At 42.8% G+C, this 18350-nt stretch overlaps 1 protein-coding gene across 1 annotated transcript in view; it reads left to right on the top strand.

Annotated features, from left to right (window-relative positions):
* The first annotated feature begins 11582 nt into the window (after nucleotides 1-11582).
* Nucleotides 11583-18350, top strand: part of LOC144500642 (neurabin-2-like) — a 275662-nt gene continuing 268894 nt past the window's right edge. Inside the window, exon 1 of the mRNA XM_078223903.1 lies at nucleotides 11583-11675. The gene's annotated coding sequence lies outside the window, so the exon portion shown is untranslated. The remainder of the gene's footprint in view (nucleotides 11676-18350) is intronic.

Here is an 18350-nt window from a genome sequence, read left to right as displayed (position 1 = left end):
TTGGACGCGGTTGAGAGCCCTGCCAACCACAGTGGGTGGAAAACCATGATTGAGGAAGAAGGAAGGCATATCAGCAACGCTATTTTGGAAAGTGGCATCATCAGAACAGATGCAGCGGAGGCGAAGGAACTGAGAGGATGGATGGAGTCCTTACAGGATTTGGGTGTGAAGAGCTATAGTCATGGTAGTTGTGGGGGTCGGTGGGCTTGAAGTGGATACTAGGGGACAGTTTCTCACCAGAGATGGAGACAGAGAGGTGCATGTACTATGCACTTTGGCTGACAGTGTTACTGCAGTTTATACATTATCAGTAATTTGGTGTTTTAATTTTATAATGAACTGTTGATATCCTGAAGGTTTGTTTATGGGCCAAAAATATTCAACCTTTCTTCGTATGAGGATGTAAGAACATAATAAACAGGGGCCATCTGGCCATGTGGCTCTCCATCCAATACTGTGATGACACTGTGCCTTTAAGATATGTATTTGAGCCAAGTTCTTGTGCAGGATCTGCATAGCAGTTTTTATGCACTCGGCGCCATCCTGTCTACCAGCATCCTGTATTGTTGTTGCAGCAGCCTAATTGTTTCTAATGGCCACAATATTGGTTTTAATCTGAACTAATGCTGTTCTGCTGTTTTCCCATTGGATTTTGCAGAGTGGGGCTTCATTGGGATGATTGACAGGTATGGTCTTATGACGGGGAAGCTGGGTTTACACAGAATATTCAAGCTTACATGCTGCTTTTGAAGTTGAGAGAGAGCAGTGTTTCTCTTTTCCCCTCTCTGAAGTTGGAGACTGGGATCTGCCAGGAGATAAGTTTCTTTCTTGGAGATTCTGCTGCACCAGGGTGGGTCTTTCCCTGAGAGTTGCTTCTTTGGAAGCTGCAGAGAGAGAGGTACCTTTTCTGTCTCTGGGGTCTGGAGACTGCTGGAGGCTGGGTTCGCTTCTCTGAGGTTCTGCTGTTTTGAAGATATATCCTTCTCTGAAAACTGCTGTCGGGATCTCAGTCCAGAAGTGTTAGAAAGCTGAAAATCCAGCATCCCGTGAGCATACTTGTTTTGTGCTAACTAATTCTGAAGGAGGGTGTATGTCCATGGAGTATTATTTTAAATTGGAACAACAGAGATAGCTAGCTGTTAAGGATTATACTTTGCCATATCTTAGTATTATAATTGATAACAATTATGCTAATTTCTTTTGTTATATTCTAACTGTGTTCTTAAATAAACTTTATTGGATAAAAGCTTCCTAGTGGGTCACTTGAATCATACCTGGAGTGAAACACCTTATCCCTGTGCCAAAATCAAATGTAAAACTTAGGCCGGAATTTTACCATCCCTCTGCCATGGGAATTGGAGCGGGCAAGGGTCGGACCATGGAAAAGTCCGTTGACCTTGGGCAGGATTTTACAGTTCGGAACGAGCGAGGCCATAAAATTCCACTCTTAGGGCCTAGCCAAACTTCACACAATATTTTGGAGTTTAAAGTTTATTTATTAGTCACAAGTAGGCTTACATTAACACTGCAGTGTATACTGTGAAAATCCCCAGTCACTACACTGCGGCGCCTGTTCGGGTAACACTGAGGGAGAATTTAGCATGGGCAATGCACCTAACCAGTACATCTTTCGGACTGTGGGAGGAAACCAGAACACCCAGATGAAATCCACACAAACAATGACCCAAGACCAGGAATTGAACCTAGGTCCCTGGCGCTGTGAGGCAGCAGTGATAACCATTGTGCCACCGTGCCATTTCTGTCCTGGGTCTTAACAAGTAACATTATGGTTAAGCTTTTACATCAACTCCATTTTATTGCCCTTTTCTCATACCAAATACTATCTTAATGTCCAATAATCTAAAGATCTCAGTCTGGAATATACTCAAGGACTATGCATCCTTATCTGTCTAGGCTAGAGAATTTCAAAGATTCACAACACTCTGAATGAAACATTTCCTCACCATCTCAATGCTAAATGACCAACCCTTTCTCCTGAGATTATGATCCCTTGTTTGAACCAGCAGACACATTCTCTCAGCATCTATTCAGTCAAGACCTCAGAATGTTTATATGGCTGGGATTTTCCAGAGGCCACTCCTCACCCCCTCCACCCCCCCCAATGCGGGTTCCCCAGCACCATGGCCAGTGACCAATGCAAATAGCCATTGACTTCAGCAGGATCAGAAGATTCTGCCAGCGGCCAATGACGAACAACCTCCACTGCCGGAAAACATGCCGCAGGTGGAATGTTGAATCCCAGACTATGTTTCAATGAGACCGCTTCTCATTCTCCTAAACTTCAGAGAATATCAGCCCATTATACTCAACCTGTCCTATAAGACCATAAGATATAGGAGCAGAATCAGGCCATTCACCCCATCGAGTCTACTCCGCCATTCAAACATGGCTGATATGTTTCTAAACCTCATTCTCCTGCCTTTTCCCTGTAACCTTTGATGCCCTGACCAATCATGAACCTATCTATCTCTGTCTTAAATATAGTCAATGACCTGGCCTCTAGAGCCTTCTGTAGCAATGAATTGCATAGATTCACCACCCTCTGGCTGAAGAAATTCCTCCTCATCTAAAAGGTTGTCCCTTTACTTTGAGGCTGTGCCCTTGGATCCTAGTCTCTCCCACTAATGGAAACATCTTCCCCATGTCCACTCTATCGAGGCCTTTCAGTATTCTAAGGTAGCCCTCGCATACCAGAAATCAATCTCGTTGCACCCTCTCTAAGGCAAATATATCTTTCCTTGGCTGAGGAGCTTATAACTGCGTATGGTACTAATTGTTTGATGTATATTAACTTACAGTGATTTGTCCACAATGATACCCAAGTCCCTTTGAACAATGATAGCTACTCATCTTTCACACTTCTAAAAGAAAATATCTCTTCCGTTCTCCATGCAAACTGGATGATTTCACACTTCCCCACATTATTCTCCATCTGCCACCTTCTTGCTCAATCAATTAAACTGTCAATGCCCGTTTTAGTGCCCCTATGTTCTCCTCACAGCTTACTTTCCCACCTAGCCTTGTATCATCGATAAATCTGGATATATTACACTCAGTCCCCTCCTTTAACCTATTGATATAAATTGTAAATAGGTGAGGCCTAAACACTGTGGTAGTGAGCTAGTTACCCAAAAATGACCTGTTTATTCCAACTCTGTTTTCCATCCATTAATCAATCCTGAATCCATGTTAATTTATTACCTCCAGTCCCATGAGCACTAATTTTGTGTTTACTTTCAGTGATGTCCGAAACCCAGACATTTTTAGTTTTTTAAAAATTTATTTGTTAGTGTCACAAGTAGACTTACATTAACACTGCATTGAAGTTACTGTGAAAATCCCCGAGTCGCCACACTCCGGCCCCTGTTTGGGTACACTGAGGGAGAATTTAGCATGGCCAATCCACCTAACCAGCACGTCTTTCAGACTGTGGGAGAAAACTGGAGCACCCAGAGGAAACCCACGCAGACATGGGGAAAACGTGCAACCTCCAAACAGACAGTGACCCAAGCCGGAAATCGAACCTGGGTCCCTGGCACTGTGAGGCAGCAGTGCTAACCACAGTGCTCCCATGAAGCGGCCATGTGAATTTTAATTATTATTCGATGATTAAAGTAACATATTGTCTTGTTCAGCCAGGTGCTGCATCAGCGCAGTCGTATGCTGATCCATCAGGCTGACGCACCTGTCTTTTCCTGAGCTCTGAGTGGTCCAAACAACCCTTGACCCTACCTGATCTGGACCACATGCCCGATCCAGCCCAAACTGCCCATCTCAAAAACAGAAGATCCAAGATTAGGCATGGACTCGGTCCTGAAGTTGCTGGTTTTGGGACAGTGTACTTGTAATATTCGCTTGTGTGGAATCTTATGGAATACTGTTATAATGTGAAAGGTAGTTTCTTCTCATTCAACCTGCTGGTTACAACCTTAGAAACAACGTCAAACTCAGTTTCTCTTTCATAAGCACATGTTGGCTCTGCCTATTGATGGACAGCAATTATCCACCTTAGTTCCACAGCATCCCCCAGCTTCAGAACTTCTGCCACCAAGAAAGAAAAGAGCAACATCATTGGAAGACCACCATATCCAAATTGCCTCCTGAAGCAACATCATCCTGACTCGGACATGTAACACTCTGCCTAGATGAACCCTGGGTCAAGGGTCCGGGTTCAAATCCCTCCACGGCAGATGGTGGAATTTGAATTCAATTAAAAAGAAACCTGGAATTAAGAATCTACTGGTGACCATTGTCAATTGTTGGAAAAACCCATCTGGTTCACTAATGTCCTTTAGGGAAGGAAATCTGCCATCCCTACCTGGTCTGGTTGACATGTGACTCCAGAGCCACAGCAATGTGGTTGACTCTCAACTGCTCTCGGGCAACTAGGGATGGGCAATGTCCATGTCCCATGAATGAATAAAAAAAAGATCTTGGATTTCCCCACATAGAAGCATCCTGGGAGCACTATTACCATAAGGATACAAAAATGTAAAGAGAAATCCCACCACCTTCTTACAGAGAGTAGGGACATGCTGTATTATTGCTGCTGTCCAGATTCAAAGAGCAATTAAATCTAAAAAATTGTGTTGGTTCTCTCAAAATCGGGGAATAGCAGAAACACCATGCTGGCTAACTCACAATTAATACACATTACAAGATAAAATTTGAACTGCTATATACCAGCTTTCTGTGTCCAGTCAATTGTGTGAGCCTTCTTCTGATGTGCGAAAGGGCATTGTGAGAAAGTATCTCAGTAATAATTAGCAGGGCTAAAATATTGACATTGATCTCAGGCCTTCTGTGGAGGAACAGTAAGTGTGTATAAAAGGATGGGTACATTTCCTTAGTACTTTCCCTGCTATCAACAAGCTCCTTTGTTATTTTCTGCCAGGTATGATAGACTTCGCAAATTGCATTAAATGGTCTGCGACCTTCACCCTTTGCTTTTATCAGGTGGGGATCTTTGTTACTCCTTCACTGCTTCTTTGCTTCCAAGGTTAGGTACACACAGCCATCACTGCACACAGCCTTGCAAAGAATGCTTAAATTCCAGTCAACTGTCACACTCATGAATGTCTCTGTAATAGCAAGTATCAGTCCTCTAAGTGGTACTGACTCTATCACTTTGTACTTTACAGTCAACTGGAGTGCAGCCTTCCTGCCTGTCATGTTTTCCATATGCTTCAAACCCATTCAAATAAAAGCCAGAGGTTTACCTCACAAAACATAACGAGTTCGTCATTCCTTGCTGTGAGTTTGTGGACACCCACATTTTGGCTTCGGGCAAACCCAGCTTTCCTGGAATCACAAAATTCTAATTGCAAAATGCAGTGTTCTATCTGAAGAAATCAAGAGCTGTTCCTTATTTTTGGATAACGTGTACTGTCACAGACAGGAAGAGGTTAATTTAAACAGTTTCTCCTCTCGCTGCCCATCGGTAAACAGAGAGGTGTTTTAATTTGTTTCCCTCTTTGTAAGTGGTGACGTGTTTCCCCAACCCCATGGTTTTGGTGTGATCCAAGATACTGTTAATAATCCCCAAACTCGAGATAGGATGAACTAAAAGGTTAGTTCTTTCGTACACACTCAAAACGCAGGCGGGAGGGTTCATAGCATCACCTCCTCACTCATTCAGTAAAGAGTGGGTTCGAGGAAAAAAGGTTTGACAGTACAGAGACCACTGAGAAAATTAATATTAGCTCACGTAATTTCCAGATTCCAGAATCAAAGTCCAATGAGGTCTTCACGGAGGTCGGCAAGCTGTAACCCAGTGGTGCACAATTTCACTTTTCCATGGGTGTTGACTTCATGAGATGAGATAGGCACACAGAGGTGGGTCAGTCTTGTAGGTGATAGTACAAAACTTCCAACGGAATTAGTTTCGATGGAGCTGGGTGTTCAACCTGGGTAGAACAACTTTCTGTATGGCTGCTAGTCAGATGGTAAAGAAAAGACTGAGTTTTTCAGTTCAGCGAGGCAAAATTAACTTGTTCAACAAGCCAGAGGCCCAAGTCACATGACCCCCCCCCCGCCCCCCCGCCAACCTCCACCACCACCTCCTCTCCACCAAGTCTTCAACAAAGCATGTCAAAGTATCTAGTGTCTGGAATGCGGCTGCCTCTCAAAGACTTCTAAAAGACACAGCTGTTATGAATTGAAGAGTGCTTAAGGAGCCTTTGTCTTAGCAGGTCCAGGGTCTCCTGCTGGAAATCAAACTTACCAAACTTACCAAAGATGTGCAGGTTAGGTGGATTGGCCATGCTAAATTGCCCCTTAGTGCCTCAGGATGTATAGGTTAGGGGGATTAGTGGGGTAAATGCGTGGGATTATGGGGATAGGGTGGGGGTGGGCCTGCATAAGATCTGGATAAGATGTCAGAGAGTCAGTGGAGACTTGATGGGCCAAGTGGCCTCCTTCTGCACTATAGGGATTCTATGATTCTAAAATGCAAATTGCCTTTGTATAGCTCTCTTTAAAGTTGGGCTGTGCAGTCCCTAACTGATCATTCGTTGCCCCTCAGAGATGGTGAGGTGTGGGCTTTCTGAAACCGCAAAGTGGCTTTTTTTGTTGTTGGGTCAAGGTCAAAAAGATCCCAACAGGCCTTTCAATCTTGCGTCATGCCAGTAGGAAAGTGCATCTGTCTAAAACCTTAGGCTAAAGAGTGACGTGCACAAGGCAGTCCTCAGCTTGCAAGAGATTTTGAGGTGAGAACTTTCTGCCATCATGCTGTGCTGCTCCTGATGCATTACTCTGCTGGGGCAGAGCAGCTCCTGCCCGCCATCTCCATGTTGAGCTGATCTCCATGGACAGCACCGTGCTGCTGGACCATTGGATCCTCCTGTGTCACCATCTCAGATCAGCACAGCACAACATAGCAGAATTTGGGTATGATACTAAAATAGGTGGGAAAGCAGGCAGCCATCGCAGCCCAAGTCTGATGTTCGACTGGGGTGGAGTGCGAGCTGAGGCCAGTGGGGGTTGGAATACTCACAACGACAAGGGGGACAATGTGGAAGGAGGGCTGTGCAAGGAGGGGAGTGAGGTAAGGCTCATGACGACAGACAGAGAGGCAAAGAAGTGGAGGAAGAAGATAAAAAATGGAAGACAGAGGGAAGACCGGGGGGAAAGAAGCTGGACCCTGACAAGGCTGCATGAAATGCTCACAAACAAGGGGGTCAAAGGGGCACATCGTTTATTGAAGGGGCTGGATGAAGACTCCAGAAGCGGTGGGTAGAGGTCCAAGTGGGGCATAGGCACCTCATAGGCGATGCACTAGGGGGAAGGTGGTTGAGTCAAGGAACAGACATCTTCTTGAGGCTGCTAGACTTCTTCCTCTGAGTTGCTGACATCCTGGACAGTCTGGTAAAGACAGCTGGGCTGGAGAGACTGATATGCGTGTATTGGACTGGTATTTAAATCTGGTGCTATGACCTTTGATCCTGCCAGCTGATGGTGGGAAGACGAATCAGCTGCCAACCCACCAGGTGACTTGGAGGGGAACTCGTCTGTGCATAATTAATGATGTTTCGAGGGCAGAATCTGGTGTGGAATCCTGCCATTCTGGCCAACAGGAAAGGCACTGTTGGAGCTGCCCACTACCCTGCTTCAATGCAAAATAGGAGAATTAGCCCATTGTCCGTTCCTGAGTTGTGGACTGTTTATGTGTCCTGGGAAGATTCAAAATCTCTCTTTAGGGGGAAGTCTATTTGGGGTGAGAGTTCTCAATGTTCCTCTGTTGGGGATCAGGCATAAGCAAAGTCATTGTTTTCAGCAATCCCTGTCTGTCCAAATCCTGATGAGGTATCTTCTAAAGTGTCTTGGGGTTTTACGCAGTGGGCAGCACACAGGGTGAGTAATGGTTAACCTGCTCGGGGTTATTTGCAGGGGCTGCAGGGTGTCTCACTCTGTGAGTACAAGGTCTTTTGATCGTAGTATTGAGCTGCTCTTGTCCAGCATAGCTTCCCACTGTCCTCCTTGAAATCCTGTGAATTCAGTTGTCCCAACCCGGACATTATGGACAAGCTGATTGGCAGGAGGTTGGGTTTATTTAATGGAACTTTGGCCTCTTTCCGGGATTCTGATTTAGGTTCCATTTTGGGCATGGACACAATTGGGGTGTTCCAGTTACTGTTTCGAGGCATTCGGGGCTCTCAAAGACTGCAAAAGGTCACAGCTATTATGAAGTTGAAGGAATGTTTGAGGGGCCTTTGTCTTAGTAGACCTTGGGTCTCTTGCTGGCAAGATGGATTATCAAAAGCAAATGGCCTTTGTATAGCTCTCTTTAAAGTTGGGCTGTGGAGCCCCCAGATAATCGTTAGTGGCTCCTAAGAGATAACGAGGTTTGAGTTTTTTCAAAACTGCAAAGTGACTTTTTTTGTACTGGGATCATACACAGACATAGGTTCTACCGATTGAAACATCTTGTTCAGCCAAGGCTCTGTTTTAAAATTTAGAAGTAGCAATGAGTATATATTATATATATCTTTTAGAAAAAGATATATATTTTTATGGGGAGGCAATGGCCTAGTGGTGTTATCACTGGACTATTAATCCAGAAACTCAGCGAATGTTCTGGGGACCTGGGTTCGAATCCCGCCACGGCAGATGGTGGAATTTGAATTCAATAAAAAACAAATCTGGAATTAAGAATCTACTGATGACCATGAAACCATTGTCAATTGTCGAAAAAACCCATCTGGTTCACTAATGTCCTTGAGTGAAGGAAATCTGCCGTGCTTACCTGGTCTGGTCTACATGTGACTCTGGAGCCACAGCAATGTGGTTGACTCTCAACTGCTCTCCAACTAGGAATGGGTAATAAATGCTGATGTGGAGATGCCGGCGTTGGACAGTAACAAATGCTGGCCAGCCAGCTACACCCATGTCCCATGAATGAATAAATAAAATAAAATGTGTAGTGTGAGGCCTCAGATCATCACAGTGCACAATTTATCCTGCCTTAAAACATTTGCTTTCCAAATTAATAACCAAAATGATGCCAAGTATATAATTTCTATGGTTTTTACCATGTTCTATGTGCTCCTTGGCAATTCTAGAGTGAACAGAGATATAAGGAATGAAAGTTACCAATATACAAAATAGAACCGCCACCCTCCTATTCAAAATAGTAGACCTGGTGATTATTAATGGGCAGGATTTGTTATTTGTATCCATATTTATTTTAAGTTAAGGAAAACCTTAGGTAGATCCTGCGGAAGGATCATTAACAAAAAAAATTACTGGAGAGATGATGGCATGTGATGCTACTGGACTAGTAATCCAGAGACCCAGGCTAACGTGGTGGAGACATGGGTTCAAATCCTACCACAGCAATTGGTGGGATTTAAATTCAATTAATGAAATATGGAATATAAAGCTAGTCTGAGTAACTGTACCCATGACAGATATCATTGAGTGTTGTAAAAACCCATCTGGCTCACTAATGTCCTTTAGGGAAGGAAATCTGCCATCCTTACCTGGTCTATGTGACTCCAAACCCACAGCAACATTGTTTAGGCAGCACAGTGGCACAGTGGTTAGCACTGCTGCCTCACAGCGCCAGGGGCCCAGGTTCAATTCCGGCCTCGGGTGACTGTCTGTGTGGAGTTTGCACAATCTCCCCGTATCTGCATGGGTTTCCTCCGGGTGCTCCGGTTTCCTCCCACACTCCAAAGATGTGCGGGTTAGGTTGACTGGTCATACTAAATTGACCCTAGTGTCAGGGGGATTAGCAGGGTGAGTGTGTGGGGTTACAGGAATAGGGCCTGGGTGGGATTGTGGTCAGTACAGACTCGATGGCCTCTTTCCGTACTGCAGGGATTCTATGATTCTACGATTCTTGACTGCCCTTTGCAATGGCCTAGCAAGCACTTCAAATTCAAGGGCAATTGGGGATGGGCAACAACTGCTGGCCTTGCCAGAGACATCCATGTCCCATGAAATAATTAAAGGTGGTACTCAATATATTTAAGACATCATAAAGTATTTCTCAGCCAGTGGCTCACTCAGAATTCAGTTAGGGTGACATTAAATTTGGGAAGAGGAAAATTCAGCCATCTTCATTGACTCCTTCAATGGTAACTGATTTCAGAACAAGCAAATGTCAAAGTGAGGTTGGTACTGACCTCAACATCCCAAAGCAGGATGGGCAATGTTTGATGTGTGAGAATTGACTTGAGGAATATTTCATTCACATTTAAGGTCAATGCAATGATATTTCTAATGGGGCTAAAGGGATCAAGGGGTATGGAAGGTGGAATCAGGCGATTGAATTTGATTATCAGCCATGATCAAAATTAATTTGATTTATTATTATTGTCACATTTTTTGGGATACAGTGGAAAATATTGTTTCTTGCTCACTATACAGACAAAAACATACCATTCATAGGGGAGAAGTAATGGAGGGGTTGTAGAATATAGTGTTACAGTCAAGCTCGTGCTACCAAATAAACCTGTTGGACTTTAACCTGGTGTTGTGAGACTACTTACTGTGTCCACCCCAGTCCAACGCCGGCATCTCCACCCGAGTCATAATTAGGGTGCAGAGAAAGATCAACTTAGTATATGGTAGATCCAGAATGAATGGCGGAAGGGTCGAAGGACCGAATGGCCTATTCCTGCTTCTGTTTTCTATGTTAGAAAAGAGCTGTACAATCTTCACATCCTGACATACCGATCAGTCAGTCAGATCTACCAAATATTTTCATTCCGCTTTGAACACCTTTGCAGTGAAAAACAAAACATTTTGACCCCAATTACACTCTCTCATCCAGACATTTCCTTTCGACATTTAAAAAGGATCAGGGCATCAGTGAATGGAGCTGCCCACCAGCATAATGTTACTGTCAATCCCAAAATACTAGGTTTCTATTGGCTGTGAAACAGAGATTCATGTTGCATTCATCCAGTTAGGAACCACCCTTATTCTCTGTGTCCTATTTCCAAAATGAATGGGGGGACCGGGGCGACCTGGGGAGGTGGGGGTTTCCTCCCCTTTTGGTGATAGGTGTCGATCAGGCAATTGGGTTAAGACATAAATCACAAGTCAGGATGTAACACCGGAGACCACAGTGAAGGAAGTCCCAGCAAAGCAGAAGCGCCCTTTAGTTCAAAATGTGGCTTACAGAATAATACAAAAAAATAAAATCTTTACGATTGGGTTCGTACCAGCTTAATTATCTCAGCTGAGAGTCAGCATTAACTGCCTTGAGAATGAGGAGCTGCCGGGGTAGGGGAAGGTGGGGGGGGGGGGGATATTAAAAGCAGAGGAAATGACCTTGTCACAGTAAAAAAAATAGGTTGTAAAAAAAAATAAGGGCTAAACTGAAAACAGAAATGAAAATGTTTGGTATATCCAATTCCTACTTGGTTTGGGACAAGTATAAGACACAATGGGGGATGGTGAGAGGGTTATAAGTCCACATACACACAGACAAAGACGATATCAACATTAATGGTTTGTACACTTGGGGATTGTTTATAAGCTCCGCCTGCAGCTTGACTGTGGATGGTTAAAGACGATGTGACATGTGTGTAGCTGGTGAAACCCAGTCTTGCGGCACATCACAGAAGGGGAAACACAAACACACACACTCAGACATTCACACGCACCCCGACAAGGATACAAGGGAACTGCAAGCTGGTTACAATGTAAGTCCTTCCCAATGTAGCAAAAAGCCCGCGGTGGCTGAAAGAGAGCAAGCAGCGGACGGGCTTGGGTGCGCTTTTTTTTCTGTGTGTATATATATATACATATAAAATGTTCTAATGGGTGAACATTTCCTGTCTGTAACGCTTTCCGGATCCGACGTTTCTTTGCTAAGCTGACAGTTATCAGGGAAATGGGAAATAACGCGCAGGAAACGCAACGTAGCCAAGCCTTTTTGTACGATGGCTTCCCCCTGGATCCTAGTGCTACTGAACTCTGGATCCTAGTGCTACTGAACGCTGGGCTTTTACTCAGAGCAACTGTACTTTGTATCTGTATTTAACAGACTTGAAGGCTTCAATGGATAGGACTAGGCATAATAGGTATAAGTGTATACTTTAAACATTTCCTCTTATATATATCCCTACATTGCAACACTGGCTACATGCATCAGATGTACTTCACTGGCTGTGAAAGGCTTTGGGACGACCTGGGGTCGTGAAAGGCGCTATATAAATGCAAGTATTTCTATTTAAATGTACATGCACGCCCCCTTTGTATCAAATATTAAATAATTCTCACAAAGTAGGTAGCCACAGTGGTTGGCACTGTTGCCTCACAGCGCCAGGGATCCGGGTTCGATTCCAGCCTCGGGTGACTGTGTGGACTTTGCACATTCTCCCCGTGTCTGTGTGGGTTTCCTGCGGGTGCTCCGGTTTCCTCCCACTGTCCAAAGATGTGTGGGTAAGGTTGATTGTCCATGCTCAATTGCCCCTTAGTGTCAGGGGGATTAGCAGTGTCAATATGTGGGGTTACAGAGATAGGGCCTGTTGTCGATGCAGGCTGAATGGCCTCTTTCTGCACTGTAAGGGTTCTTTGATTCTGGGACTGTTGTTGGTGCATACTCGATGGGCTGAATGGCCTCTATCTGCAGGGATTCTGTAGGGATTCTATGATTCTAATTAAAAGTTGAAAGAATTAAAAGTAGGAAGAATCTGACTCAGTAGAATTGAGGATTGCATATTTCTGTTAACATTAAAAAAAACACAGGAATGTAAAAACTCCTTTCACTCTTTTATTCTTTAGTACCCTGCTTCAGAATATAGATAGTAGAACGCACGTTAGCGAGGGTGGTTTGTTAAGAGTAAGTCACTGAGTAATGATAACCCTGTAACTCCTGATTTTTGAAGGTATGATGCTAGTGATTTATTTGAAATAAACCACTAATCTCCCACCATGATGTTTGCCTATACAATAGAACTGGATGTATTTATAATCCCCCCTTCCCCCACCCTGCCCCAGACACCTAGCTTAACACAGCGCTCATTTTAATTTAAAAACTTTTTCAGAGGCATTTTGTGGTGCTTATGTACTGAGGGTCTGAAGTATGATGTTACTTGATGTTACGTGGGTGGTCCAGTGGCACAGTGGTTAGCACTGCTGCCTCACAACACAGTAAGAAGTAAAACCTGTGTTTACCCCAGTCCAACGCCGGCATCTCCACATCATGACTACTATCGGCCTCACAGTGCCAGGGCCCCGGGTTCAATTCCGACCTCAGTTGACTGTCTGTGTGGAGTTTGCACATTCTCCCCGTGTCTGCGTGGGTTTCCTCTGGGTGCTCCGGTTTCCTCCCACTGTCCAAGGATGTGTGGGTTAGGTTAATTGGCCTTGCTAAATTGCCCCATGGTGTCCCACCCAGGGTCCTATCCCTGCATGGCCAATCCACCTCGTGTCCCAAGATGTGTAGTTTAGGGGGATTGGCAGGGTAAATATGTGGGGTTACAGGGATAGGGGCTGGGTGGGATTGTTGTGGGTGCAGGCTCGATGGGCTGAATGGCCTCCTTCTGCACCGTGGGGATTCTATGAATCTATGACGTGGAGCGAAGTGTTTCCGAAATTGAATGGCTGATTAGGGATGGGAGCGAGATTCTTTAGCAATTTACATAAAATATTGCCAGTAATTATTTTACTCTTCTAATTTTTATGTCACTTTAATGCTAAAATGGCCATATTTACAATTATATATAAAATATACAATTTTTATTTATAACATATATATATTATAAATAAATTATAACAACAATATTTGTGGTGAAGAATTAATACTTATTACATTTTTATGTAGTATACTTGCACATAGCTTAGTGCATTCATAAGCAACCAGAGTTAACCAGCAACAACAATTGATAACTAGTGGAAAACAATTCTTAATTACTGCACTTATTCTGTGTGTTATGGAGCTGTAGCTAAATATTTCCTTGAAGCATCTGAACATAGAATTCTACAGTGCAGAAGGAGGCCTATTGGGCCCACCGAGTTGGCACCGACCACAATTCCACCCAGGCCCTATCCCCATGAATTTACCCTAGCTAGTCCCCCAGACACTAAGGGGCAATTTAGCACGGCCAATCCCCCCCAACACACACATTTTTGGACCCTGGGAAGAAACCGGAGCACCCGGAGGAAACACACGCAGACACGAGGAGAATGTGCAAACTCCACACAGGTAGTGACCCAAGCTGGGAATCGAACCCGGGTACCTGGAGCTGTGAGGCAGCAGTGCTAACCAACATGCCACTTGAATTCTGCTTGTTAAATCATACAGGAAACTATTTATAAAGATGTAAGTCCATTACTATTTTTATTTAGATGCTAATTTAGGAGAAAATCTCAATGACTTGAAGGACTTAAATTCATTTCCTTAGTGGTTTTTCACTTTGGTTACACCAATAGGAGGTTCAAATGTATATTAGCATTATTATCCTTGAGTAGACTAGGCCTGGATTCCCCAGAATTTTGAAGAATGAGAGGCGGTCTAATTGAAATGTATAAAAGTTCTTAAGGGGCTAGTCCGTATTAATACTGGGATATTGTTTTCCCTGGCTGGAGACTCTAGAACACGGGGCTGGTCACTTAGGATTGAGATGAGGAACAATGTCTTCCCTCAAAGGGTTGTCAACCTTTGGATTTCTTTGCCCAGAGAGCTGTGGTTGCTTACTCATTGAGTACATTCAAGACAGAGGCTGATCGATTTTTGAATACAAAGGGAATAAAGGGATATATAGGAATAGTGCAGGAAGCTGGAGTTGAGGTGGATGATCAGCCATGATTTTATTGAATGCCAGAGCAAACTCAAAAGGACTGATTGGCTTACTCCTGTTCCTATTCCATAAGTTCTTATGATCCTAACTTCATTTGTCATTGACTCAAAGGCCATGCTATCTCAAGAAGCATATTTTGGGATTGTAATGTAAGTAGACTCCTTAAAGCATTATGTTACAAGTATGCTCCATTGATGTCATAGGTGTAGAATGGATTTAGAGTCATAGAGCAATGCAGCACAGAAACAGGCCCTTCGGCCCAACCAGTCCATGCTGACCATGGTGCCTTCCCAGCTAGTCCCAATTGCCCACATTTGACCCGTGTCCCTCTAATCCTTTCCCATCGATGTACTTATCCAAATGTTTTTTAAATGTTGCTATTGTACCTGCCTCAACCATTTCTCTGGCAGCTCACTGAATATATGTACCACCCTCTGTGTGAAGAAGTTGCCAATTTAGATCTTTTAAATCTTTCGCCTCTCACCTTAGAATTATGCCTTCTATTTTTCAATTCCCCATCCCTGGGAAAAAGCGGAGGAATGGTCTGTTTCTTAAATAGGTTATTACAGATTTGTAAATGTAGGTTACAACTGGGTGCTTTCTTACAGATGTGTGCCTACGCTGCTTAAGGTTGAATTGCTGATTAATAGTGAACATAATGTATATACTACAGGAATATATCTATATTGGTTAATGTAAGAAAAGACTAAAACCAATTACATTTGCAGTTAAATTGTAAATGCAAACTCCTGATGTCTTGCATAGAGCGGTCCAATCCAACTAATTTGAAATAAAAATGTGATAAAATGTAATTTAGGAGACAGAACAAATGTACCTCCAATATTTCTTTGCAATTGAAATATCCCAAAATGAATTACAATGGTAAAACATAAAAGAAAGGCACATACAGTGACAATAAGGTTGCTTCACGTGATATTTTACTTGGTCAATAATTACAAATTTGTTAAGAAGAATGCATTTATATTAAATCGAAGGTAGATGCAAGTGACTAATCTTGTGGATTAAAACTGAAATTCTGGTGCAGCATCATTTTGTACATAACTAGTTAATCTCTGGTGTTGTACCTGCAGAGTCACGACCCTGTGTATATAGTCTTCAGATATAATGCGGTCTCCATTTTAAACCCATGTATAAATTTAGGAACATAGGAACAGAAGTCGGCAAATTCAGCCCTTCGAGCCTGCTCCGCCATTCAATCAGATCATGGCTGATCTCTCCCTGGTCTCAAATCTACCTCCCCACCTGTTCCCCATATCCCCTTAGCCCTTCTTTATTAGAAATATATCTATCTCCTAATGTGGGTAATTTCCATGTTAAATGTAGACATGGGAATTTGTAATGGAAATGGTTGAGAGAAAGTATATGCAGACAGAACATTGATAACGTTGCTACCCATGGATCTTCCAATTTGTTTGAAAATAATCTATCATCCATCAACATGAATATATTCCCAGTTTATAAGACTTTATTTCTTGTTGTGACAATTTTTCACAGACTTTTGTTTCAGCCTTTTATATTGTAAGTTCTTGAGCATTCGCTGCCCAAATTCCTCTCTTTTTATACATCTCTGTCATCTTTAAATAATTCTCAAAACTCATCTTCTCACATCAGGTTTCAGTAACATCTCCGACTTCTCATGCTGTGACCCAGCGTTTGCTTGTTCAAAAAAAAACATTTTGGCCACTTCCCCACCCTGTGTTATGGCACTTTCTACTGTACGGCAAATGTAAACACCCAGCAGGTGAGCTACTTCTCAAGTCAGATGTAATTGGTTACTGTGACGCCTTATCTCACCAATCCAAAGGACATTATGTTTTGTGGAAGGTGTTTGGTCAGATAGGGAAATACAGTAACAAGTCAGAAATGTTTACTGGCACAACCCAAATGGTAATGTTCCCTGGCGGGCTAACCAATGAAAAAAGAATAAAAAGCCGACATTGCAAGCTCTTGACAAATGAGAAAGTATAAAAACTGTTATAGATTCATTATAGATAAACGAAAATTGTTATTGATAGTATTCCCATCCTAAAAAAGTGGTCTTGTAGTATTAATTCCATTACTCTTACCATTTAAGCGTCACCACACAATTCATGCCTTTATGTTGCTTTTGCAAAGTCCTTATGTTGCTTTTGTGGATAGGATTCAATCGTAGATAAATGATATCTTACTATTCATTCATGTTCAGGAATCTTTAATTAAATAACCATTTTACTGCGGACTTTACAGATGGTATACAATATGTTTTCTGAAATGGCCCTTTGTAACTTTAGAGAGAATTTTAACTGCTTGGCAGATGTGTTATTAAGCTAACCAAGTGTTTTAGAACTTTTCAAAAAAGCCTTTATTTATATGTATAAGTAGTGATATCAGGTTTTAGATCATAAACTTCCTCCTTTCAGAAATTCGTAGTTCAAAAATCTTTCTTGCTGTTATTACTGTTCATTAGAGTTCCTCACAGTACAAAATTCCATATGTGCACACAATATATATCGAGTGTGCATTAGAAATAGTTTATAAACATAAATGGCCTTCTAATCTACAGTTTACCTTGAATTTTAAAAAGGTAGTGGGAAATTAAAGCGCGTATTTACTTGATTATTTAGTGCTGTTACTTATAATCAACATCTATGAAGAACATTTGTTTATATTATTCTCTTTATGTGACACGCAAATTAACAGCAAGTTACTTTCCAGTCAGTATTTTTGTTTGGGAAATGGTGGAGACTGCAAGGATCTTTTTTCATTAATACAAATGTTTGGGATATGTTCCTTATTTTTTTTCAGAACCGTAGGTTTCCTGGGTTCCCTATCCAGAAAGCCATGGTTCCAACATAAATAAACCCTTCTTACATTTTGTGTCTTGCACAATTTCAAGTGCATTTTGATAAACTTGAAGCTGGGAATTTGGAGACGTGAGGGGTAACGTTTGGAGAGAGTGGAGAGGGGGGATGGGTTACATTTTCAGGATGCTGCCAGACCAGCTTGAGGGTTTTCCAGCACACCCTGTTCTTGTTTCAGGTTTTCAGCACCCGCAGCATTTAATTTTTGTTTAAATGATGGTGCTGTTTATTGTTGTTGTTTTAAAGAAAATGAGGCGGGGGGGGGGGGGGGGAGGGGGTGGGGAGGGGGTCAGGGGGTGGAGGGGGGGTGGTGGACTGATACGAGGAGAACCCAGTAAATCAGTGAACATGAAAAAGCAGGAATTCAAGCAAATTTTCACAGTAACATCAGTGCAGTGTTAATGTAAGCCTAGTTGTGACATGAATAAATAACAAACCCTGTGTGTCTGTATGTGTATGTGTCTGTATGTATGTGTGTGTGTATGTATGTGTGTTTGTATGTATGTTTGTGTGTGAGTGTACGTATGTATGTGTGTGTGTATGTATGTGTGTGAGTTTGTGTCTGAGTGAGTGTGTGTGTGAGTATGTGTGTGTGTCTGAATGAGTGTGTGTGTCTGTGTGAGTTTTGTGTGTGTGTCTGAATGAGTGTGTGTGTGTATGTGTATCTGTGTGAGTTTGTGTGTGTGTGTTTGAGAGTGTGTGTGTATGTATG

Source organism: Mustelus asterias, chromosome 11 (genome assembly GCF_964213995.1).
Source record: "Mustelus asterias chromosome 11, sMusAst1.hap1.1, whole genome shotgun sequence".
Lineage (NCBI taxonomy): Eukaryota > Metazoa > Chordata > Chondrichthyes > Carcharhiniformes > Triakidae > Mustelus > Mustelus asterias.
The sequence above is the reverse complement of the archived record's forward strand: the minus strand, read 5'-3'. Positions and strand labels throughout refer to the sequence as shown.